General features: G+C 41.5%; 1 long non-coding RNA gene across 1 annotated transcript in view; it reads right to left on the bottom strand.

Annotated features, from left to right (window-relative positions):
- The window catches only part of LOC130542799 (uncharacterized), a 148,075-nt gene that overhangs the window by 48,861 nt on the left and 73,697 nt on the right, over nucleotides 1–25,517 (bottom strand). Inside the window, exon 3 of the long non-coding RNA XR_008957634.1 lies at nucleotides 10,851–10,901. This is a non-coding gene — a long non-coding RNA (uncharacterized LOC130542799). The remainder of the gene's footprint in view (nucleotides 1–10,850; nucleotides 10,902–25,517) is intronic.

The following is a 25,517-nucleotide window of genomic DNA, read 5'->3' as shown; positions in this document are numbered from 1 at the left end:
TGAAATAGTGGGAGAATTGCCAAATGTGAGACAGATGCTGTTGGAAAAAGGGTACCAATAGATTTGCTCCACACACGGTGGCTACGAACCTCCCATGTGTAAAAAAACGCAGTATTTGTGAAGTACAACAAAGCAAAGCACGATGACACAAGGCATGCATCTAATTCTTTGTCGTGGGGTGCTCTCCTGTATGTTGCAGCATACCTGGCTTCTACTCACCAGGTGCCAGCCCCCCCACAGACACACTAGCTGGGAATCAAACCATCTCCAGACATTGCCAAATATCCCCCAGGGTCAGGGCAGGGGGGGTGGGTGGGCAAAATTACCCTCAACTGGGAACCACTGAAGTCAAGTAATATAGTACATGTCCTTTAAGAGTCCCTCTTCCTGGCAGACTGGCACCGAGTTGCTTTTACAAAAAAGTTCTGACGCCGCTCTGTCAGCCAAGGAGGTGTGCCACTCAGATCTCCCTTCTAGACAGAACCTGCTGGCGGGAGGTCCAGCTGCTACTGCAGTTATGCTGAGGCCATGTTCTCCCCACTGCTGCTCTCAGCTAAGGATTCAGCACAACAGGGACACTGGGGCTGGGTCGTTTGTGTCCCACACAGAAGCCCTCAAATGGACAATGTCTTCCCAAGACCCCCACGACCTGGCTGTGTGGGAATCTGAGGCTCTTCCCTCCTCCTCCTCTTTCCTTCACCCTCTCCTCTCCCAGGTATCAGAAGGGCACCATGATCTGGGGATCCCACAGCCTTCACCTACTCCTTCTCCCCTCTGTATTTCAAGGGTAACACCCCTGATAAATCTTTTGCATTTCTAATTTGGTCTTGGATTTGCCTTCTGGATCACCAGACCTGACATGGTCCCCATGATGTTTGTGAAGTCTTGGCTCACTTGCTGTTTCCCACCTGAAATTGTACCTCCGGTAGGGTCTTTGCAAAAGCGGTTTCTTCCTTATGAAGTGTGCTTTTCATTGCTCTTTGCTTAGCTTTTTCCTGACTTGAGGCTTAGATGAAATGTTATGTCCTTCATGAAGGCTTTTCTGATGCAGAGCCTAAAACTGCCACCAGGCAGTGTCCCTCATGTCACCCACTTTTTCTTCCCAGAATTTGTTGTTGATTGTGTACACGTGTGTGTGTGTGTGTTTCCCTCCTTTAGAATAGGCTCTTTGCAGATGGGGACTAGGTGTACCGTGTTCAACACTGCATTTCTAGTTTCTGCTACGGTACCCGAAACAGCAGAAGGACGCTAGACTCTCAAGCTCTGGCTTTTGGTCCCTTTCTTTTACAAAATCGGTCATGAAATGATGATGTCAAACTGGCTGGTTCTCCCTGGGTTGGAGGGCATTCCCAGCCTATTTCTTTATCAAAGATTTAGATTTGTAATCATGCACTTGTTGTGAGCACAAACTTTCACAGCATGGATGGACAAGAGGGATGTACCAAACACACTTCCTGCCAGGACATATATAGGAATTAAGAAGTTATACAGCGAAATCCTCACGGAACAGTAAGTAGGCAATTGTAGCTATGGTGCGGGCAAGAGGGGAGGTGGAAAGGAGCGTGTGAAGGACAAAGGATGAATCAAGTAAAGAGCTGATCCTTGGCCCTTTGGGCAGCTCCCAGGCCAGAAATATTATTTATTTATTTTTATTACAAGTGAAGAGAAAGCCAGGTATGTGGAGGGTTTGGGACATATGCAGGGACCTGAGATAGGCTTATCTATGGACACTGAGCTATGCTTCTGATTTTCTTTCCCTTTTTCTTTTTCTTTTCTTTTCTTTTCTTTTCTTTTCTTTTCTTTTCTTTTCTTTTCTCTTTTGGCATTAGCACGGATTTTTATAGCAGTAGTGAGAAGGAATCCTATGTAATTCGATGAAAATCACATAGTAGAGTCTGAGCTTTGATTAATTACAGAAAATAGAATTCTCAGTTGCTTTAAGGAAGTGACCCTTTTCCTCTGGCTCAGTGTAAATCAGTGTGGCATGGGTTGGCCTGAACCAATGAGGAGGGTGCCAGATGATCTGGACAAAGTTAGTGACAGAAGGGGACTCACAGCATCTCCCTTGCCCATATATAATGTGGCTTTGGAGTTGATATAACTGCCCTGTTGTTGTAGCTATTCATTACTTGTGTCCATTTTGTGTATGTGTATGCACACGTATGTGACCGATAGGATGAAGAAGCGACAGCGTCCAAGCTAAGCCTTGGCCTTGTTCTCTTAGGACTCCTGCCTTCACCAGGTGAACAAGGCCTCCAGCCCAACCTCTAGATTGAGAGCTCTCCTGAGCCCCAGTCCAATCAGCCCATTGTTCAAACCAAGGCCACAGAGATTTGAGAGAGCCCAGCCAAAATCACTAGACCCATCTACCTAACTGGCCTATGATGCTGTGAGTACAACAGAGATCACCTAGGCCCGGCCCAGACCCACAGAACCATACCCCTGACCTACAGACTTGTAAACAATGGTGGTTGGCAAAGGGTCATTGTTTCAGCCACTAAATATTTGGGGGTGGTTTGTTATGTAGCAACAGCTAACTTATCATTATTCCAGTGGACTCTGTCACACTTGCGGTCTTGTCGGGGAGATCGGATGAACACACTCAATGGTAATTCTAACCAGAAAGGAGAAAGGAATTAGAGTAGGCTGGGTAACAAATGGATACATCAACAAGAAAGGGATTTGGGTGGACCCTAATGGCCTGCAGGTTCTAAGTAGGTACGAGAATGTTCCAAGCAGAGGAAAAACCCATGTAAATGTGGGCAGATGGGAAGGAATACATAGCGTGGGTGGTGGACAGGGATGAGTTAGGCTTCCCTGGAATGGGTGGCTTCTGAACACTGGACTGGGATGAAAGGTAGGGTGTGTGGAGGTGAACAAATGAAACTTGACCAAGCATATCCATGGGACACCGTGTGGCTTGCTGCCAAAGGTGTGTTATAGACTGAACCTCTGTTGAAAGTGTTTTTCTGATAATTCAGTCTCCTTCTGAAATGTCTTATCAAGCAGACTTGTGAACTGTCAGTTCCATACTCTCTAGTTGGAGGATATGGAGGAGGTCAAGCCCCGTGCATCACGCTAACTCGTCGCCAAGGGAGGCATGGCTCTTCACCCTGGGAGGATCCCTGGCACTGGGATCACATTCATGTTCATTTTCAGGACTTAATTGCAAGTCACAGATGACTTTCATGCCTTCACATTTTGCTTCTTGTAGGTATTCAAAGAGGACAGTGGGCAGAGCTGCTGCTGCTAACAAGCAGTTTCTCTCCAAGGTCTGGGACTGTCACTGTCCACTGCCCCTGCTCCTCTTTGTGTCATTGTTGTCATCACAGCCAAAGTGCCAGCAATCAGTGATGGCCAAGGCTTGTTCCTCTGCTAGGAGATCCTTTCTAGAAGGGTCTTGGGAACAAGGATTCCAGAAAAAGTCTCGCTCCTTATCCTATTTCTTAAAAACAAAAAGGATTTTTGCTCCTCAGTGGTATGGAGAACACATCCAAGATGGCGTCGTGTCGCTGCAGTAAAATCGCACCCCTCTGGCAAATTTCTTCATTGTCCAATTAATCTGAATCTTTTTCCAAATTGAAATGAAGGCGCAAAGTCAAAGCTGCCTAATGATAAGGGTTCATTTCACTTCGAATGGAAACAGTGGATACATTGCTAGCCAGGATTCTCCTGGCCACTGAGAGCATGCGTGCTCCGGCTCCTTTTCAATCTCTGCTCTTGGTCTAGCCTCAGGCTACAGCAGGTGTTTTTAGGACACTGTAGGAGAGGTGGCCTCCAGACTGCTACTTGGAAAACCTATTACCACTAGTCTAGAGCTCAAAAACAAAAACAGCAAAAGGTCAATAAGGAAGGGAGAGCTTGGGAGAGGACAACATACCTACATAGTACCGTTACTTTAAAGCTGTTGGCTTCAGTGGGGTCCAGCTCCTGTCTACCCTGTCCATAGCTCACTTGGCTCCTACCATAAGCCAAGGTGTCAGCCATCTTTACTTCTTGGGTGTCAGCCATCTTTACTCCCTGGGTGTCAGCCATCCTGGCTTAGCTGAGTTCCTAGAATTGAAGTCATCCCTCTTGCCATGTGTTGGCAGGTACAGTTTTCCAGTTAAAAACTCCCATAGGACCACTTACCTCTCCCGCAGAGCACTTGCCTCATTGAAACTTGTTTTAAATTTACTTGCGTTTTCTCATCTGATTAATGCTTGTGTCTTATACTAGACTGAACGATCTAGAAAGGCAGAGATGCCCTTTTTCCCCCTAATGGTTATACCCCCCAGTACCTGGCACAGAGCAGGTACTCAATAAACATGGGACATAATGAGTAAATGGATGCATGCATGAATGAATGATTTCATGGATTTTCTCTGAGAAATATCATGAAATACCCACTATGACTAGACCCTCTAGGTATTTCTCCTGTATACTTGCCATGACCACCTACTGATGCCTGAAAAAATAGGAAGACTATCTGGGTTTGTTCTGGAAAACTGAGTTTTGTTTTTTGCTCAGGATGTATTATGGAAATTCTTCCGTGATGAGGTTTATAAAATGCTTTCTTGAGACATTCTTGGAACAACAGTGAAGGGTGGGCTTCTACCCTCTGTGAACTATGCATTTAGCTACTGATAATGGACACTTTCCTTTAATCCTTACCCCCACTCGCCCTCTAAATTTTACAATATTGAATGATGCCATCCAACATTTAAATGCCAAACAACAGACGTTATGGAAGGCACCTGATGGATGAATTCCATCAACTAATGGAATTAAACATTTTAAGTAAGTGGATTTTCAGAGTGTGAGTGAAAACACACTTCCACTGTGCATTTAGGATAAACTCAGACAACTCAAGGTGATTTACACATGGGAGATGATCCAAGCAAGAGTTAAGCTGATAGCGCACAACTCCACGTATCACAAATGAACACAGAATATTCTTGCAACCTTCAGGAAAGACTTCTGCAGACAATAAAAAGGACTCCTTCCTCTGCATCTCCCTTTTTTAGTATTCAAGATCCTGTCTGAAAAGCTCTATCCATGAGAAGTCAAAGTAATTTCAGCCCTGGCACGGGCTCGCGAAGCCATGTGGCCCTACTCTAACGCATCATTGCCACTGTCACGGACTCTGAGAAATGAGCATCCTGAAACCTAGAGCTCCCCTTGCCTGAATAATTTGGCAGTACTAGTCCCAGGGTGCCCCAAAGCCTCGCACGTAAGCACTTGGGACTTTAAGAAAACTCTTACAGCTGCTCTGGAGAAATGAATAAAGAAAACAGGGGCAGTAGGAGTAGGGGCATAGATGTTAAGTTCAAAATTTTGAATTTGGCTTTGACTAAATGCTCATCTGCGATGTAGCCTTGGCACCCTTCCCCAGCCAACTCAACGCTCTGCCTCGGTCAGGTGCGTACTGCAGGTAAGCTGCTGTCTTCTTTCTTCTTTTGTTCTCTCTGGCTACTGTTCATTCCTTGCACAAACAAGTGCTTATGCTAATAGCAAGATACACCTCAACCTTAAAAAGGGTGCCGTGATCAGTATCCATCATCTTTCCAAGTGCCTTGTCACTACATCAATTAATACAATTGAGCAAAAAATGTCACGGCCGGGTGGAAAAACCTTTTCACAGCCTTTCAGGGGCAAGTTTACTTCCAGCTTTTTCCCCTTGCATTAGTTCCTGTCATCTACAAAACAACAGAACCCAGTGGTGTCAATTATATTTGATTGACTGAGTAAAGCACACACACAAATAAGCGAAAACAATGGACACAAAAATCTATATATGACTCCCCTTGTCAGAGAGAACGCTTGTCTTCTCCATTTTCATGCGGCACGGTGTCCTGCTGCTCCTGGCTTAAATGTTTCCTTCAGCCCCCAAACTATCACCAATTAAGTTAGCAGGGTCTTCAAAGGTGTCAAACGACTCCCTAGGCAATCGGCTCTAACTGCTGTTCGATAAATGAGGTCTAATTTATCAGTTTAACTTCACTTCTAAAAACCTAATGCTTCACAGTGCTGGGCGCTATCCACCCAAGGGCTCTGCCACAACCGGCTGTGTGGGCAAAAGTTATGGCACGTCTCCTCCCAACTGCACGTTGCGTTGGGTGCATATTTTTTCTCCTTTTCCTAAGGTCACTGTGCCCTATCCGACTTTGTACCTTTTTGCACGTGTCACCTTGCACACACGCACATGCAAAACCCCCACGGGCCAACATAAAACCTGAATGGGCTTATCTTTGGTGTTGGCACGTTGAATAACGGGTAAGGAGAAGCAGAACCCTTTTTTTATGTTACGCCTTTGTGTTGTCGCTATGTAGAGAGACTCACATTTTTAAAAAACTCCAGGAGGTGAACTTTGGCAGCAGAACAGCAAATTAATACAAAGGCTCTTGTTCTTAAGTAAACCGAACAGGTACAGATGTGGCAAAAGGACTATTTAAGTGGAAAATCTTATAAATAAATGGGCCAGAAATTTTAATTAACAGCTCATGAGTGAAAATCATTCAAATCCATCGATGAGAAAAAAAGCTGTAATTTAAAGCTCAAACATACTAACCACATAAGAATGGCTCATAATTAATTTATCTCAATACCAAATAAAGACAATGAGCAAGACAGATTAAAATACATTTCTTGATGGATATGGACAGAGACTTAACTGGAGACTTTAAGGTTATGTACATATCCTTATATAGGTACATGTACATATCTGTCCTTATATATGTGCCTGTATATATCCATCCTTATACAGGTGTATGTACATATATCCTTACATATATGCAAGTGTGTATATATATATATATATCTTTATATCCGTGTGCATATATATCCTTATTTAGGTGAACATACGTAACCTTATATAGAAGTGCATGTAAATCCTTATATAGGTGCATATGTGTGTATATATCCTTATATAGGTATGTGCATATATATGTATTATTATATAGGTGCCTATATATCTTTAGATGTGTGCATATATCATATATATATATATATATATCCTTATATGTATGTGTATGTATATCCTTATTTATGTGTAGGCATGTATGTATGTCTATATAAATCTTTATAAGAATCTGGGTTTATTTGTGGAGTAAAGCTATATATAAAATTTGGGCTCAGGTAAATGGGCAGTACCATGTACTATATTGAGAAAGTGTGACTGAATATATAGCAACTGTGGAGATGTTTTCATTTTAATGGGAAGACATGATATTTGCAAATATTCCTAAATCTGCAGCTCTATCCCAGGTAAGGGATAACTGAAATTTGGATAAAAATAACATTTTTAAGTAAATTTATGTTATTCTGGGGTCTTGGCATTTTTCCATGATCCTAAAATATTTCTTAAAGACAACGCCCATGATATATACCAGGGGCAAATTTTTATAATTAATAGGCTTTCTTTGCTGCCTCTGTGAGCACATTAATTTTCCCCTAATCCACCTGAGGAATCCATCTGCCTAGAGGAAGATTACGATTTGGTTACAAAAAGAAAGGCAGTAGAGATATATATTCTTCACCTCCTGACATGCACAGAATTTTCTAGCAGGAAGAATAACCATATCAACCAGCTTAGGATGGTAGTTCATCAATTTTGTTTGTTTGTTTGTTTCCCCTTTAGCATATCAAAAACCAGGAGGCTCCAGCTCAGAGTTCTCCCATGGCATAGACAAGATTCGACCTCCCAGGACCTTACAGTAGTATACACAGGAGAAGACAAGGAAGAGTTCCTCCCTCACAATCCCCTTACCCCCTTCTCCTGCCCCCTCTCCACTCCTGGTTAGAGAAATGGTCAAAGCAAGAAAATTTGATAAGAGAGCGAGCAAACATTTTGACCAGGACAGGGGACAGTGTGCAAGATAAGAATGTAACAGCAAGGGAAGAGGGCAGCCAACATACAGATTAGGCTGGGTGGGGCAGCATGGTCTGCTGGATTTAGTTTTCTCAAGCTATCCTCACTTTCCAACTGCAGTTCCATGCCAGTCCCACTCCTACCATGCAGAGGTCTCTGGCTGCTCCAGACTATAGAGATTCCCACTCCCACCTATGACCTCCAACTCCTCTTGCTGTTCTCGTCAACATCACATAGCATGGGCTTGGTTGTCGCCATTTGCTTTAGACCTGAATCTCTAGTTAGCTTGTTAATTTATGGATTAACAAAGATTGGTTTGACTCCAGACTCTGCCACTTGTTAGCTGTGAAATGGTAAACCCGGTTCCTCACCTCAACATTGGGATACTACTCATCCCATAGAGCTGTTTACAGTATCGGGAATCAATTTCTGTAATAGGCTTAACCCACGAACTGATATTTTCCCTGTCAAAAATATTTGATGGCCGCTCATCAACCCAGAGGAAAAGAAGTCCATAAACATAAACATGAGAGGTCTAGCCCCTGCCTACCTCTCCGGCACCATCTGCCTGCTTCTCCTCAGAAAACTAAACTTCAGGCATATTACATTGCTCATATGTCTGTGAATATGACATGCTTATGTCATGCTTTCATTCCTTTACTGTTCTGTTCCCTCTGTCTAGAAAATCCTTTAAGAAAATCCTCTATGTGAGGCACCTGGGTGGCTCAGTCAATTAAGTGTCTGCCTTCGACTTAGGTCATGATCCTGGGGTCCTGAAATCAAGTCACACATCGGGCTCCCTGCTCAGTGGGGATCTGGCTTCTCTCTTCCCCCTCTGCCCCTCCCCAGGTATGTGCTCCCTCACGCTTGCACTTTCTTTCTTTCTCTCTCGCTCACTCTCTCTCAAATAAATCAATAAAATCTTAAAAAAAAATAGAAAACCCTCTATGAAATTGCAGCCTCCCCAAGAGAGAATAGATCCTCTTTTATGGAAACATTTCTGTAGCCCTTAAATGCTTCATAGAACTTGATCACATTACTGTTAGTTACATGCCTTGTTCTGGTAGGTTGTGACCTCTTGGAGGGCAGAGACAATGTCTTCCTTATCTCTGCATCTTGAGTACACAGTATCAGGCACATTGATTTTCAGTAAACATTGTTTGATAGTCATTCCCCACAGCTAGAATAACCAGGGTGGAGAAAGTTCCTAGTAAGTATTTGATGGACAGGCAGGTAATCCTTTTCATTAAACTTGCAGCTGAGCTGTGTAATCAAGAGGGACATAATTGGACACTTTTTTTTAATCGTACACTTTAACATCTCAGATTTCAATTTCTGAGTATTTACCCTCTATCCGTATTTCAAATATTTCAAGGATGTGTACCTCATTCCTCCATAGATCAAATGACACTATTTGAATTAATTCTTTTAGGAGACCGTTAATTAACCAAATAGGTTGTTCATTTGGAATTCCGATTTAGTGTCAACATTAATAATTTTTTGGTTGTTGGTGCTATAGTTTTCTGCATCCTCTGTGTAAGGACAGAGTGGCTATTGGTTAGCATTGGACGAGGAACGGCAAAGCACAATGACACAGCTGTTACCCATTTTTACACCTGTATCCAGCGACTTGATGTCATATCTTCCTTTTCATGAAAGGGAGTGCAGCTAACGGATGGAATTTTAAGCAAATGGCTGTCCTCAGAAATATTCTGCACATTTAATAGCATGTCCCTGTTACAAGGCCAGAAAAACCCAGCTAGAAATGATCATGATGGAACTAGGCTAGAGGAGGACCATGTTGACATTAGAGATTTTTGTAGGACACAGTAGGGTGTAAAGCAAGAGCTCAGCTTTAAGGTCAAGCCTCCATTCTTTCTATGGTAGAAGAAATGGGCAGGCCCAAGCCTGGAGGGATTTAGAACTGCACAGACCTTCAGGCAAAGATGCTAGCCCAGAAGAGCATGGCTTAGACTTGACCTACAGAAACCAACTCGGCGCCTATCAGAGATGGAGAGACGGAGCAGAGATTCCCCAACCTTAATATGCCTGCAAATACTGTGTGGATCTTGTTAAAACACAGACTGTGATTCGATACTGGGTGAGGCCCGAGACAGTGTACCTCTAACAAGTTCCCCAAAATGCAGATGATGTCAATGTTCTTTTGAGGGACAAGATGATAAAACCCTCGCTGTGGGTTGGGAAAACCTGATTTACCCAATTTGCCTTAATTCAAAAGGCAAAGTGAGGATCAGAAAGTCAGAAGTGCTAAGAATCTTCAAAGAGGCTCTTGGCAGTCTAGACTTGTTCAGGGAATTGGAATCATCTCTTTTTTTTTTTTTTTTTTTTTTTTTTAATGTCAAAGGGAAGGGGGTATTCGAGGAGAGAACTTACCGCAGTTTCTTTCTGGTTTATATGCCAGTAGGATACACCTTATATGGCCCTTTAACAAAGACTAGATTCTCCCAGACCAGGAATCAGAATACGCAGGGGAGAATATGCATATTTATGCACATTCATAGACAACTCCGATCATCAGGAAGCCCCACCTGAGTAGGGATGCCTGGAGCTGATGCCTTGGTCCGATGCTGGGAAAGAAGGGTTGGGGTGAGCAAGTGAAGGGCAGCCTTGGGTTGTAGTATTTTTAAATTTTACTTTATGCCCACTTTCATTTAATGCCTGCAAATAATTATTGCAACACTTGGATTTTATCGGATTTTAAGACTGAGGATGGCCTGTTTCAGCTTCCTTTAGTGCTTGGTTGGCGTTAAGTGTGAGCATGCGCATGCTATAACCTCCCTGGTGACCATGCGCATGCTATAACCTCGCCTGGATCTTATTTGGGGTTCTAGCCAGAGGACACTGGAACTTTCTCATTTATAGCTTCAGGGAAGAATCTGAAAACTTAGAAGTTACCACCACATCAGAACTCTTTGAGGAGGAAACAACGGATCCAAAGACGTCCAAGGCAAAAGCATGGAGCGTCTTGTTTATTTCTTACCTGCGATTCCCATTGAGTCCGGAGGCTGGTTTCCTGGGTCATAATTGAAGCCTAATTGAATCAAAGAAAAAAGAAAAGTCCATCACTCTGAGGAGCTCATGTGAACTGAGGCTAAGTTGGGATCCAGGAGGCATTTTTCTCAGGACTTCTCCTTATAAAGCCATTACTCAATTTTTCACATTAAAAGACATCCCCTAGACAGTCTCAGCAGAGACAGGAGAAGACGAAGAAAAATGACACTGCATTTCTCGAAGAAAACAAAACCCAATTCCAAATGCTGCCCATCAGCTCAAGCCATTCATCTTCTCTGCACTTTCCTGTCATCCGATTTTATTGCCATCAAAAATCCACCAGGCAGGGATATACCTCTTGAGTGATCTGGCCAGTAGTGGAGATCCAATTGCTGACCAGTGATTCTAGACTCTTAGCCTCTTAATAAAACTGAAGGAAAGGGAGGATCCAAAGAACTGACAAATTAGGAGAAAGGTCACCAGGTGCTTACTGAAGCAAACAGAAAGAGTAGATGGGGCAGGGAAAAGAAATAGAAGGTGAATTGCTCAAAGATCGAAATATTTACATTTCTATGCCAAGATGCGATGTGTTTTGGATATGACATTTTACTGCTTCGGTTGCAAGTCAGGTGAAAACTCAAACCAACAGAACATACAAAACCCCTACTTGTCAATCCAGTAAATTGAAGGCAATGTCTACTCTGTGTTCTCATCTTTAAAATGAGAACTCCAAGGGTAGTCTCAAGGATTAAACCAGGGATAGAGAGCACGTAGCATGGTGCCTGGCTCAGCATAGGTACTCAGCCATTGTTGGCTATAACCGAAGCCATCCAGAAGGATTGCTTCAATGCACACAAATAATTAGCAAAGATGAATTTAAATCACAAACTTTCTTGGTATTATAAAGTGTAATTATGCACAACTCAGATATATTCATACATTTTTAGGATCTAGGAAGAGAAATTGTAAACCTGTAGACAAGTATTCTCAATTTGTATTGAGCACAAGTTACTTCATGGAGTTTCAACTCAAAATGCCTTGTGTCCACTCATGTCATGCCCTGTGTGTGACACAGGTTAGAAAACTAAAATGAACTATATAGTGGCATACAAGCAAAGAAAAAGGTATGTGTAAGAGGAGAGGGGACCATTGAGAAGGGGTGTCTTATTCAGGCATTTCTTAGAAGAGAGAAAACTTAAGCTGAGTAAAGTCTTGACAGGAAAAAAAAAACATAGGGCTGAAGAATCAGCATGTGGAAAACCCAGGAGCATAAAATGCACAATGCGTTCCAGGAAGCAAAGTAATTGAGAATGGCTGGTGGAGAGGCTGCATGTGGGTTTAACACTGGAGAAGTGGGGGGCCGTGGGATCCTGCGGTAGTGGGATTCCTGAACCATGCAACGGTGCTTGAAGCCTTTAAGTCTCAGAAAGGACCGTTCAGGCTTCTATTTCAGTAAGATCACCTGGCTGCAGTGTGCAGGGTGCGTGGGTGGTAGCAGTCTCTGGTATGAGAATTTAGTTCCGTATCTGTGAACTGCCATTCATCTGTATTGTGGCTCAACATAATATAATCAGAGTGAGTGTTTCTGAGTTGATTCTTCAGCAATGTAGTCAAAGACTTCCACACAGTCTGTGTAAATTCAGCTAGGAGACAAAGACATAGTGTCTGGGTGGGAGATGGCAGAAAGTCTTACCCGATATGCTCTTTTCTCTGAGATGTAGGTAGGGAGGTTGTTCATTAGCAGTGAGGCAGGTGGAGTCTGGGTTCTAATTTCAGGGTTCAAATGTCTGATTAGGTCACTGAATTAATCACACCAGGAAAATGTTCTACCATTCATGTAAGAGAATTATGGAGGATTTCAGGGCCCATTATCATCTGGGTTATTCTTGGGTCATCTGAGGACACCTTGAACCCCAAGACCTTTAGGAAGACCCTGGGGGTTCCCTAATCCTGAAGTGGACTGCACAACAGTGACCATGCCAAGGGCCCACTTCAGCAATAAGTTGAATCATATTAAATTGCTGATGTTGACAGACTATTAACTTCAAAACTGGCAGTTCTAGGCACCTCAGTGAGTTAAGTGGCTGCCTTTGGCTCAGGTCATGATCTCAGGGTCCTGGGATCGATTCCTGCCTCGAGCTCCCTGCTCAGCAGGGACTCTGCTTCTCCCTCTCCCTCTGTCCTTCTCCCATGTGCACTTGCATGCACATGTGTTCTCTCTCTCGCAAATAAATAAATAAAATCTTTTTTAAAAACCTGGCAGTTTTATATGGTTCAACCTAATAACGTTTTATACATAGTAAGGGCCTCAATATTTTGAAAAATGAGAGATGGCAGCAGCCCACCTTGTCAGCTGGGGGGAGCAGAGGGTTTCTGTCAGAGGCCCCTATTCTGAGACTGGTAGAGACATGTCTTCTGACAAAGATTCTTTCCTCCACTAGACTCTCATCAGACTCCTCTGAGCTCTCTTCAACTAGGCTTCAACAAATGGACTTCCATGTTCGCCTCTATATTGTCCAATTTTAGTAAGAATCCTGCTAAGTCAAGGTAGGCAGAATCTCATGCCTTTGATATCTGATCACCTTGGTTATTGGACGAGGTTCTTCATTCCCCAACATCCCCATGCTGACGTGTGATCATCCTGACCTACCTTCAGCACAATCCTGTTCAGTCAATTTAATCAGAAACTCTTCTTACTTCTGATGTTTCCTTAATGATTTCCCATCTACTGACCCCCATCCTGCTCCTTGACTATAAATTCTCACTTCTTGTTGTATCTGGAGTTGAGCCCAACCTCTCTACCCTATTGCAAGGCCACACTGCAGTGGTCCCTACACCTATCCTGATAATCTCACTAAGTAGTCTGCCTTACTTCTGAGTGTCATGAATAATTCTTCTTCAACACTGCTAACCATGGAGAAAAGCAGCCCAGCCCAGGCAGTGGCTGCTGCCAACCCCACAGTCCCCCATGAGAATCACATGCTCCTGGTTAATTGCTTTCTGCTGTTGACTCTTACTTACCCTCCTCAATGTGGGATGTAGACCCAGCCAATGTTCATGGACCTCCTGCCTGCCCTCAGCTGGACCCTCTTAGGTCTGGATGCAAAGCCCTAGTTTTTGTCAAGTCGGGACCAAATTCATTCTGCCTCCGATCTCAGTTCCACAGTTGACTACAAGCCTCTCAGGTCATCTGTTTTTTCCCAGACTCTCAGCCTTTCAAACTTCTGCCCTTCCCTCCAGATACCCATGTTCCTTCCCTGTCCTCTCTCCCAGACCCTTTTAGTGGGCTCTGGGGAACTCCCTTTCAGATGAGTCATCTTGCAAGTGGACAGACAAGTCAGTTAGTTTGAAGCAACCTTACCATGGCTATAAATCCAAGCTGTGTTTCCCAACCCAGCTTGATTAGAAATTACTCTGATATTTGAGGTCTATTTCTTTTAAGATTGCATTTTTAAGTAATCTATTTACCCAATGTGGGGCTCAAACTCAATACTTCGAGGTCAAGAGTCACCTGCTCTACCAAGTGAGCCAGCCAGGCACTCCTGAGGTCTATTTCTGAGTCTGGTTCCTCTGGTAGGAGAAGAGTTAAACCCAGCACCTCCATGATGCCAACACGAAGGGTTAGTGCATTGGACATGGCCTCACCTCCTGCCATATTCTATCCTAAAACCCCCTCAGACTTCCCTTCTTGTTCTGTGTAAAGTCCGTGGTATATCATTCTCTTAATTCTTAGTTAAGGAAAGATTAAATCTAGGACTTCTATTTCTCCCTCATGTGGGAAAGAGAAAAATAGACAATCAGAGACACACATGGTGGCTGAAAAGTCCTTTTTTCTTCCAGAGCCTTGTAGTTTTAGATACTATTCTCCATCTTCACACCATCTACTTGATGATGGGTGGTTTCACAATTTCCTGAGGTATTGTCTTTCCGTTAAATACCAGGCACTGCAGCCAAGCCTGACTTTCTTCCTTCCCAATGGTCTCTCTACTTCCAAAGCAGTTTGTGGCTAAGTCAGAGATCACCTTCCAGAATGATGAGAAAAGTAGGAGTGCAACTTAAATTGGTTTGGGGCCCAAAGGTCTCAACGTCTAGAGTTCCTAAAACTCTCTGTGGTTGAAAATTGTGCTCATTGCAAATCATTGCCAAGACATATAAACTTTTCAAATGAAAAGTTCTAGGAAGCCTATGGATGGGTCACAGGGAATGGATCTGCCCATATTCTGGCCAAAGACCTCTCTCTAATGCTATCGCAAAGCCAGCATACCTTAAATGGATCCCTTCTACTATTAGTGAAGTATGAGACAAAGCACACACCAGTGGAGTAACACTCTGTCCCTAGTTCATACTTTGTCAGCTCTGTAAAAAACTGGGGGCTCTCTTGGGCACAATGCCACCTAGAAAGCTGTGAATGGAAAGTGGGTCACTTCATAGTCTCTGTCCCTTCTTTGTCTTGCTTCCAATCTACTGCTGGTCCTGGTACAGAATTTAGGTCACTAGAAATCTTATCTGTTGCAGACAGGGCTAGCTGTTTATAAAAATTCATGCTCTTCTTGTATTCCCAACTACAACTCCTTCACCAGACTCTTTGGGAGTTGGACGTGGCCATGAACTTGCCTGCCACACAAATGAGAAGCAATGCTGTTTGCTTCTGGGCCATGGCTTTCTAAGAGAGCCTGTGTTTCCTGCAGTCTTTCCCCTTCTTCACTGGCTGGATGGGCTGGATGCAACTGACGGCAAGGCCGTAGGGGTAGGCAGGGCCACAGAAGGGAGTCCCTGAGCCACTGTGTGCAGAACTCCAGTATCTAAAATCACCTGCTTCGATTTTTCCATGAACAAAAGATATACTTGTATTATATTTGCCCCTGCACATGTTTGTCTATGTAACCTGGCCTACTTAAATTCATTCAATATGGTCACCACATTCACTTAACTCCTTATAAAGGTTTTAAAAGATCTCTTATATTTATTCAAGAAGATTTTGCCCAGCTTGAAAGCAAACACTGGCCCATCTGTGCAGGGCTTTTCAAGACTCCAGCTCTTGCCAGGTCAGCGCTGCCATTCGCAGGGCTTGTGCTAGAGTCTAATCTGTATGAACATGCTCATTTGGAAAGCTCAGATCTCACTCTCCGTTTTATAGTCCTTGTTTCAAATGTGCTCACTTGTTCCTGAGTCAATGTTGCTGAACCTGTTTAGGTCTGTGTCACCCCACCCTGAAGGGGAAGATATTTGTGTGACCATGGCGCCCACTATCTTTTATAGATCTGGCCTCCTCAGCCCAAAGCGGAGTGTGTGTAAAGCCCTCATTTTTGTCCATTGCCTAATTACCATCTGTGATTTCTATTTGACCTGGTGAATTCTGGGGGATGGGAGAAGGGAGGAATGGAAAGCTGTGAAACCCAAATTAGGGTCCCCTTTATTCAACTTGACAGGCCATGGAGACTTTTTGCCACATCTTCATGGTAACACCAGACCTTTTTACTTGGAACATGGGCTACGTTAGTGCATGTGTCCCTAATGACAACGAAATCTACAAAGCCCTTTGTAGCTTACATGATTTTATTTAATCTTCACAACAACCCTGGGAGAGAGTAAGGAGGGTATTATGATTCTGGGATTCCATTTGAAGAAACCGAGGTGCAAAGAAAATGTGCCTTAGGAACGCTGACCGTCACACAGGTGGCCTGTGTCCATGTCCTTTGTTTTGCACATTACACGATCCAGTGATTCCCAGCCTCCAAGGGCACCATTCACATTTCCATCCCGTGGCATCGTTTTCCCTGAGATGGAGCACCTGTATGAGCTGACTTCCAAGGTTCCTTCAGATTCCACCTTTTATGACTCCATTCGGCTCTCCGCTTTCACAGAAAAAAGTTTCTAGGTGTCCATGATGCTGAAGGCCTCGGGTTTTTCTCTTCTGAGAATTCTGTCTTCACAACGTTGAAAAGGCTTCAAGTTTTATTTCCGGGAGAGTCCCTTCTTCATATCTCTTCCCTCAACATTGATTTCATGCCCTTAAATACATTATGTTTGAAGCTGTGATTTGGCCCGGCAATCAAGCCAGGAACGAAGTTAATCTCAGCCCATTACACTACTAATGCTTATCTTCACCTCAGGATGTTTTCCAAAGTACTTAGAAGTCATTATGCCTTATAGGACCTAGCGGTTTGCTAAGTTTCCACTTTGTTTAAAATTAGTGTGACCATACAATTTATTATCTTAACTGGGATACTTTTAGTGGGAACGGAGGCTCTGTTAATAATTACACTAGGACAAGTGGCATTAACTGGGACTATCCCAATCAAACGGGCACATATCTTAGATGCCCCATGAAAAGGTATCCTTTGGTGGGGAGAGGGGTGAGCTCCAGCTTTATAGTCTAACACCGGTACCACCTCACCCCACCTCCAGCTTATTTTCTACTTTAACACCCAATTCATTTTTTCTCCTGTATCTTATCACAATGTATAAGAACACATTTATTTCCAGACTTTAAAAGTATCTGAATTCCTCACTCAACTTTTTTATTCCATAAGGCAGGATCTGACACTGAGCACAGCATTCAACACACATTAGATTCTCAATAAATGCTCGTTGGACGAAGGAATGAAGAAGCCTACCACCCAGAGGCATCTCACTGATGATTCGACAAGGTCCCCAAGTAAGTAAAGGTTTTGCAAAGGAAACAAAAAGCCCGAGACAAGACTACTTTGGTAGAATTCAGACCTAAACACAGTTGCTTTGTATGTTTGCTCTCTGGGGCTAAATCCCACCCTTTTCCTGGCCAATGGCACAGGAATAGATTTAGTGCTGGGAAACATTTAAATTTAATGGCATTCCAAAATATATTAATAGTGAATGAAAAGGTGTAATGAAGGTAATTTTTTTTTTCCTTCAAGTGAAATGGAGCCAAAGAGTGGTTTTCTGGTTGCTCTGGGAGCCCACAGGGGGCAGAGCTTTGGGTCTAGAACAAAGGCTTGGGGGGCCATTCATCACCTGCACATGATCAGCAACAAAATTCTACCAGATCACTAAATTGGTAAGGTTTTAGAGAACTGACTCATGTGAATCAGACTCAGAAGAGAGTAATAAATGGGCTGGAATGCCAGTCTTCCACATTTACAAAGAAAATGAGGCCAAGCATCTAGAAGACTCATGTCTGCTGGTCAGCATGATCTCCCCCGTGGAGCAATGTGAATTAATGCCCAAAGGCTGCTGAGGAATCTGGACTCTGGGGAGGTGGTTGCACGGACTTAATGCCATTGGAATTCCGCTTTGAGAGTCTGGAGCGCTCAGGTTCTCTAGGGATGTAGATAATGTCAGGTGCTTAGAGTCACCTTAGAGAAATACATCCGCTCTTTAGAGAACCCACCTTCTGTGTAGAACTGGATAAGCATGAATGATCATACTTTTAATGGGTGATATTAAGTTGTCATAATACACACAATAAACTATGAGGAGATTTTTAAGATTTTAAATGGGGTAAGAAATTAGAAAATAAGAAAGAAAGAAATTAGAAATATGGGATTCAAGGAGGAAAAAGAAGAGGGGAGGGAAATAACCTGATATTTGCATGGAAAATAGAGTCTGCGAAATCCTGCATGCTGGATGGAGGAAGATTGTAAATCTGAGCGTGAAATTTCCAGTAGCCAGGATGGAGAAAAAATGGATTGATTCTTTCTCTCTGGGTTCCATTTATCATCTCCTCATGCCTGTCATGTTACCAAATAACTGGGTAATTAAGTTATATCCTGGTTTCAAAGATTAGATAGGACGGGAAGACTACCTACTTTTTCCAGGTGCGGATTTACGTATCATCTCATTGGGATACTTCCACATATGGATGACATATGGTGTCAAACATAGGGTGTTTGTTTCTTATGCTTATTTCCAAACTCTGTAGGGTGTGTCCTATTTCAAAACAGAGCACTGTGTACTGACTCCAATGTAGCACTGAATAATAATCATAAAGACATGGTGTATTCTTAGGTTAAGTATGATCAACCAAGCTTTCTAATACAGAAATCACAGTTGTTTTTTTTTTTTTTTTAAAGAAAGCAACACTTTTATCCCCCTGACACATATATATTATGGCCCACTATAATTGAGGCAATACCTTGACTTATTTCCCTTTGGCATGATGAGGAAATGAAATCCCTTCCATATTTGGCCAATACTTTATGTTCCTTCTTATAACATGACATGGACTACCAGAAAATATTATTTGGCTACAGAGTAGTGATTCTTAACCGACACCTCCTCTATTATCCACCATCTTCCAGCCAGACAGGGTCACTGCTGGGATGCCGGGCACGTGTCACAGTCCTCAGGTGTACTGTGATCACAACTGGGTTGGAGATCACTGCCATAGAGAACGCTATTTGAGCAAAAACTGAAATTTTTCATAATGAAGTCACCTTAACTTAGCCATTAGCTGGGACATGGTTATGGTTTTGTTTTAGTGAGCTTGTTGTTAGAGCCATATTTATTTTATTGTGACCTAAACTATGTTGGAAAAGAGAATTACTAAAAATTCACATTTGTCCAAACTTTAAGATACTGAGTTTTATAGCTGTATATACATACATGTACACACAAAGAACACAAGAAAATCCAGCAGCAGAAAACTCTTAAGGCAGGAACATATTTTTAAAACATTGTAATAGGTTGTATAGAAGGTGACATATTGCTAACTTCCCTAGACAAGGAAAGATAACAGCCTTCATGGTGCTCAGGGACTGCATTCAATTAAGCATCCAATAATTCCATCCCTCATTAGAGATAATCAGCATCTAGAAACCAGATTGATAGATGTTTCTAAAATTTTGGCTATAATTACCTAGAAGAAATTATACTGGAATTAAGAGAAAAATCATAAAGAAATTATTTAGTAAAACATTCACGACCAGCTTACATGTAAAAATAGTTCTTTCCTCCTACCTCACTCCGAGCTTAGGTCTTACTTATATATCAGGGTATATATATTTTTTTGGCTCTAAAACATACTCTTACTGGAGGCAAAATATAAAAAATCATATTTATAAAAAATATAATAAAATCACGGGCCAAAATAGATTTTTATAAGTTTAATATCCTGATTTAGCAAATGATACTACAGCTTGGAAGGGATAGAACTTGAAATTCAAATCTTTGAACATTAAGCTCTGAACTAATCTGTTATATGGCTACAAAGGAGTGTGTGTGTGTGTGCGTGTGTGTGTATTTTCCTAGAACCGGGGTCTTTGTCAGATTCTCACAAGGTCTGTAACTTTCAAAAGATTAAGATTTATTATTTTACAGGCTAATTTGGAGCTTTGTATACAGCCACGGGGTTGATAGGATAAGATAAGAGCAGGACAAATATAATTAAAACTTCAGAGGCTTAGCTTACTAGTAACAGAGACAGATGTGTATTGTATTAAAAAGAAAGCCCAAAGCAGACTTAGAAAATAAGACTTAACAAAAAGTCCTCGGTTATAATTTCATTAAGCCCAAACAGGAAATTAGGGAATGAGAATTAACTGCAGAACTTCCTAGATTCGGAGCAAAGAACTGTAGGGTTTCTTATAGTCTGGAATGTCTCAGTTCATGACAATGCTCTGCATTACTCCTGTTTTGATTGGGATTTGCAAGCACCTTTAGAGCATCTGGGTAGATATTAGGAAATCAGGACCTCGGAAACCTGTCAAATTACTATCTGCTTCAGAGTCTCATTTGAAACTGTTTGGAACTCAAAACTCTGCAAATTTATTGGCCTCTAATTTATGTACCATGGAGTAGGACTACCATTTTCAAAAGCATTTCTGTCAGTGAAGAGTTCCAGTGGCTACTGTGTTCTGCAGGTGCACCATCTGGCCTTGCTGATGCAATAAGCAAGAGGAATTTGGTGTCATAGGAATTAGGCCTGAAGTATGAACTATGTCTTTGATTCGTGGACTCATATCCCCATCCTATATTTCTCTTAGATGTAAGTGGGATTAATTAGATAAAAACTAAGCATGATTTGGGCACTAAGTACTAGTATACTAATTCTATAATGAGATGAGGCCGAGTTGAGACTAGAATTCCACATGTTGGCCCTTGTACGGGTTCCATGTCCTCATGGTTGCCATGTTCGTACTCACAGATACAAGGGGCTCCAAAGAGATTGATGTGTCACCGTTCACAGTAAAGGAAAGCATCGGGTCATCTGTTGGTTGATTATATGGGGCCCAGCCCTCCACACAGCAATTTGTGGGCCCCAATGACACTATCAATTCAAATCAGTTTCCACAACTGAGACTTCTCTTTCTAGTTCATAGGAATCCTGCAAGTTACACCTTGCTTTCCCTGCTGGGCTTCCCTTTCTAGGGAGTTAAAGTAGACCTTCTAGGAGAATAAGAAAAGCCAAGATCTGCCATGGAAAATACGACTTAAAGAAAACGAGAAGGTGGCGGAAACCATCACCTGTATACATCTATATGCATATGCATTACCTGTGTGTGAATTGTATGGCTATATAACACACAAACATATGATTTATTAAGTGATTATTTTTCATTAAAAGGGAAGTCAACTTTTAGTTCTAATTCTTTCTCATTGTATGGTTTTTTTTTTTAAGATTTTATTTTTTAAGTAATGTCTAAACCAACCACGAGGCTCAAACTCACAACCCCAAGATCAAGTATCACATTCTCTTCCGACTGAACCAGCTAGGCACGCATTCATCATATAGTTTCAATTCCAGCATTTCTGAAGGATTTCTTTGTTCATTATGTATTATAAAGGTAACATTGAAAATGGTATTTAGCAAAATGTGTGCTTTAATCAAACTCATTATATTATCCAATATATTAATAAGCTATGTAAGAGCTACACATATATAGAGCAATAAACCAAAAAAAAAGTTTTATCTTCAAAATTTTAAACAAACATTTTCTTTTGCTTCTGGCTGGAGTCTCACCTGCCCCAGGTGAGAACTGTCCTGTTCGTTACAGAACCACATAGCAGGCCATGAATAGCAATGCAAAGAAAAAGATGCTATTGTTAAGGAAATAGGCTTTGTGTTATGAATTTATATGGGTTACAAAATTTTATGTGATTTTTTTTAAGGTTCTGTAGTGAAAAAAAAAAAGACACACTGAGTTTGTGTCCCTTATATACTGTAGATTTATGGCATAAAATTAATGAGGAGGCACTGAAATCATGATGGGTGCTAAGGGGTCTATTAAAGCTTAGATAACTAAATTCAATTTCCTGTTAGAAGCACATCAAAACAATTACAGTTTCCTACAAAAACATGTAATATCATGCAATATCATTTCATGCCTCAATGGATAACAGAAGGTCTGAGTTTAGGTTACTCTCTATAGTAGATAGGATTACCTCTTTCTAAAAAAGCAGAACACACAGGAAAGTTTATCATCCTTCTTAGCAAACAAACTAACTGAAGACTGAATTCAAGGTCCCTTTGGTGACAAAATAGAGAATATGTTTAGATGTAACTTAAACAGGACCTTCCTCCCACCTGGCTAATGATCTTTAATCTTTATGCTTTTATAGTAACTGGTTTATAAAGAGTCACTAACCCTTGGTCTTACATTTACAAAACTGGTTAAGGACTAGCCCAGTGCTTTGCATTGTTAAAATATTTAAGTCTTCCAAAGTTGCTCATTAAATACTGTGATGACTTGGGGCTATATAGTTTTACATACAATTTTAACCCCAGCAGACTCAAAATATCCAGGCTTACACTTTTTGTTTTTTACATTCTCTGTCTTAGAGGAACCCCACAGAGTAAATCCTCAGGTGATACTGGCATTTGTGGTACAAAATCTGCCATTATAACCCTGGCTCACCTCGTGGAAGCCCAGACTCAACTGAAGGGCCATTACAAAGGAGTTATACAAGGGCTTCCTGTTGTTGCTGTGACAAATTACAACTTTGGCAGCTGAGAGCAGCACAAACTTATTATTTTACAATTCTGGGAGGCGGAGGTCCAAAATGGGTTTCGCTTGGCTAAAATCAAGGTGTAGACAGGGTTGCTGTTGCTTTTGAAAGCTCGAGGGGAGGATGCATTCTCTTGCCTTTTCAGTCTTATAGGGGTTTCCTGGTTTCTTGGCTTATAGCCTCATAAACTGTGTCTTATCCTCAAAGCTAAAAACACAGCATCTTCACTTCTCTGACTCATACTGCCCTACCTCTCTCTCATTTTTAAGGACGCATGTGATTACACAGAGCCCACCTAGAAAATCCACGATAATCTTTCCATTGCGAGACCCTTATTTTTTTTTTTTTTTAAGATTTTATTTATTTCTTCGACAGAGATAGAGACAGCCAGCGAGAGAGGGAACACAAGCAGGGGGAGTGGGAGAGGAAGAAACAGGCTCACAGTGGAGGAGCCTGATGTGGGGCTCGATCCCATAACGCCGGGATCACACCCTGAGCCGAAGGCAGACGCTTAACCGCTGTGCCACCCAGGCGCCCCTACGAGACCCTTATTTTAATCATATCTACAAAATCCCTTTTGCCAGGTTAGGTAATAGTCGCTGGTTCTAGAGATTAGGACATGCATGTTTTTTGGGAAGGTCATTGTTCAACTATCACAGGAAGGTTGATAACATTATCATCTTTAAAATTAAAATACATTTATATTTAATTATAAAAATAATATAGAAACATTCACTTATATAAAAGACTATAGATAATTAAAGTTCCTCTCTTCACTTTTTAGTCTCTTTTTTTTTTCTTTCTTTCTTTCAGTCCTTTAGGATTTTGATATAATTACTTTGGGATTAAAAATGAGTTCCCTACTAACATTAATATCTTTACAAAATTTAGTCTTCCCATCTGGAACATAGTTTATTATTCTGTTTTTTTCAGATCTTATTTTAAAATCTCAGAAAAGTTCTATACTTTTTTTGAGGTTTTTTTAGTTTGTTATCAGATACTGTTGTTGACGAATATGATGAATGTAGTTATTTTTTAAATTGCATTTTCTAAAGGATTATCACTGAATTATAGGAAAACTATTGCTTTTTTTGGTATATTATTTCAGTACCTAGCCATCTCGACAAACTCTTTAGGTTCTAAATGTTAAATATATTTTCCTAGCTGTTTTACAGAGCCAAAGAATTTATTTGAATGATGAGAATTTTACCATTAACCATAATGTACCAGAACTAGATTCTTTAATAAATACATTTAAGTCTAAATTTACCTCTGGGTCCCATATTAGCTGCATCTCACAAGTTTTGATATACAGTATAAGATTATTATTCAGGTCTTAAAATTGCAGTCTACATTTTTTTTATTGTGCTAAGAACAGATAACATGAGACCTACCTTCTTAATTTTTAAGTGTATGGTACAGTGCTGTTAACTATAAGCATGATACTGTACAGCATATTTCTAGAATGTATTCTTGTATAACTGAAACTACAGCTGTTGAACAGCAATTCTCCAATTCCACCTTCCCTCAGCCCTTGGCAACCACTGTCGTACTTTCTGCTTTTATGAGTCTGACTATTTTAGAAATCTCATAGAAGTGGAATCATATAGTATTTTCCCTTCTGTGACTAGCTTATTTCATTTAACGTAATAGGTTCAAGGTTCATCCACGTTGCCACATATAGTAAGACATTTCTTTTTTATGGCTGAATAATATTCCACTGTATGTATACAACACATTTTCTTTATCCATTATTGGACATTTGGGGTGTTTCCACATCTTGGCTATTGTGTATAATGCTGCAATGAACATGGGCGTGTGAAGATCTCTTGAGATTCTGATTTCAATTCTTTTGGATGAATACCCCAAAGTGGATTGCTGGATCTTATGGTAATTCATTTTTAATTTTTTGAGGAGCCTCCATATTATAGCAGCTGAAATTCCCATCAACAGTGTGCACGGATTCCAATTTCTCCACATCCTTGTCAACAATTATCTTTCTTTCTTTGTTAATGGCCATCCTAATAGGTATGAGATCATATTTCATTGTGCTTTTGATTTGCATTTCACTGATGGTTAGTGATGTTGAGCAATTTTTTCCCCTATATACTTGTTGGCCATTTGTATGTCTTCTTTTGAGAGATGTCTGTTTAAGTCCTTTGCCCATTTTTCATTTGGGTTCTTTGGGGTTTTTGTTGTTGTTGTCATTGAGTTGTAGGAGATCCTTATCTATTTTGGATATTAACCCCTTACCAGACTCATGGTTTGCAAATATTATCTCCTACCCCACAGGTTGTCTTCTCGCTCTGTTGATGGTTTCCTTTGCAGAGCAGAAGGTTTTTAGTCTGATGTAGTCCTGCTTGTCTGTTTCTGTGTTTACATTTATGATTACTTCTTCCAGGCCCTCTGGGGCTCTTCTGCTAGAAACAGGTGGTGACACTGAAACGATCGAAGATACTATCACTATCCAGCAATTGCTGTGTCTTGGACTAGGTCTTTGTCCTCCGACCTGCTCAGGTGCAGCTCCAGATGGGGCACTATGGCATCTCCAGCTTCCTTTGCCTCTTCAGATGAGCCCCATTATGCCCCCTGGTTTTAGGGAGTAAGCCTAGTTTGGACCACATGGAAAACTTTTAGTTTCCAGGACCTCACCAGAGCTGAACTTCTAGCTGTCTCTATCTGATTTTTGATTTAGACACCAGGAAGCCTGCTGTGTTTCTGCTGTATGGAG

This window comes from Ursus arctos, unplaced genomic scaffold (genome assembly GCF_023065955.2).
Source record: "Ursus arctos isolate Adak ecotype North America unplaced genomic scaffold, UrsArc2.0 scaffold_5, whole genome shotgun sequence".
In the NCBI taxonomy this organism is placed as follows: Eukaryota; Metazoa; Chordata; class Mammalia; order Carnivora; family Ursidae; genus Ursus; species Ursus arctos.
Note: the sequence above shows the minus strand (reverse complement) of the source record. Positions and strands in the feature narration are given on the sequence as shown.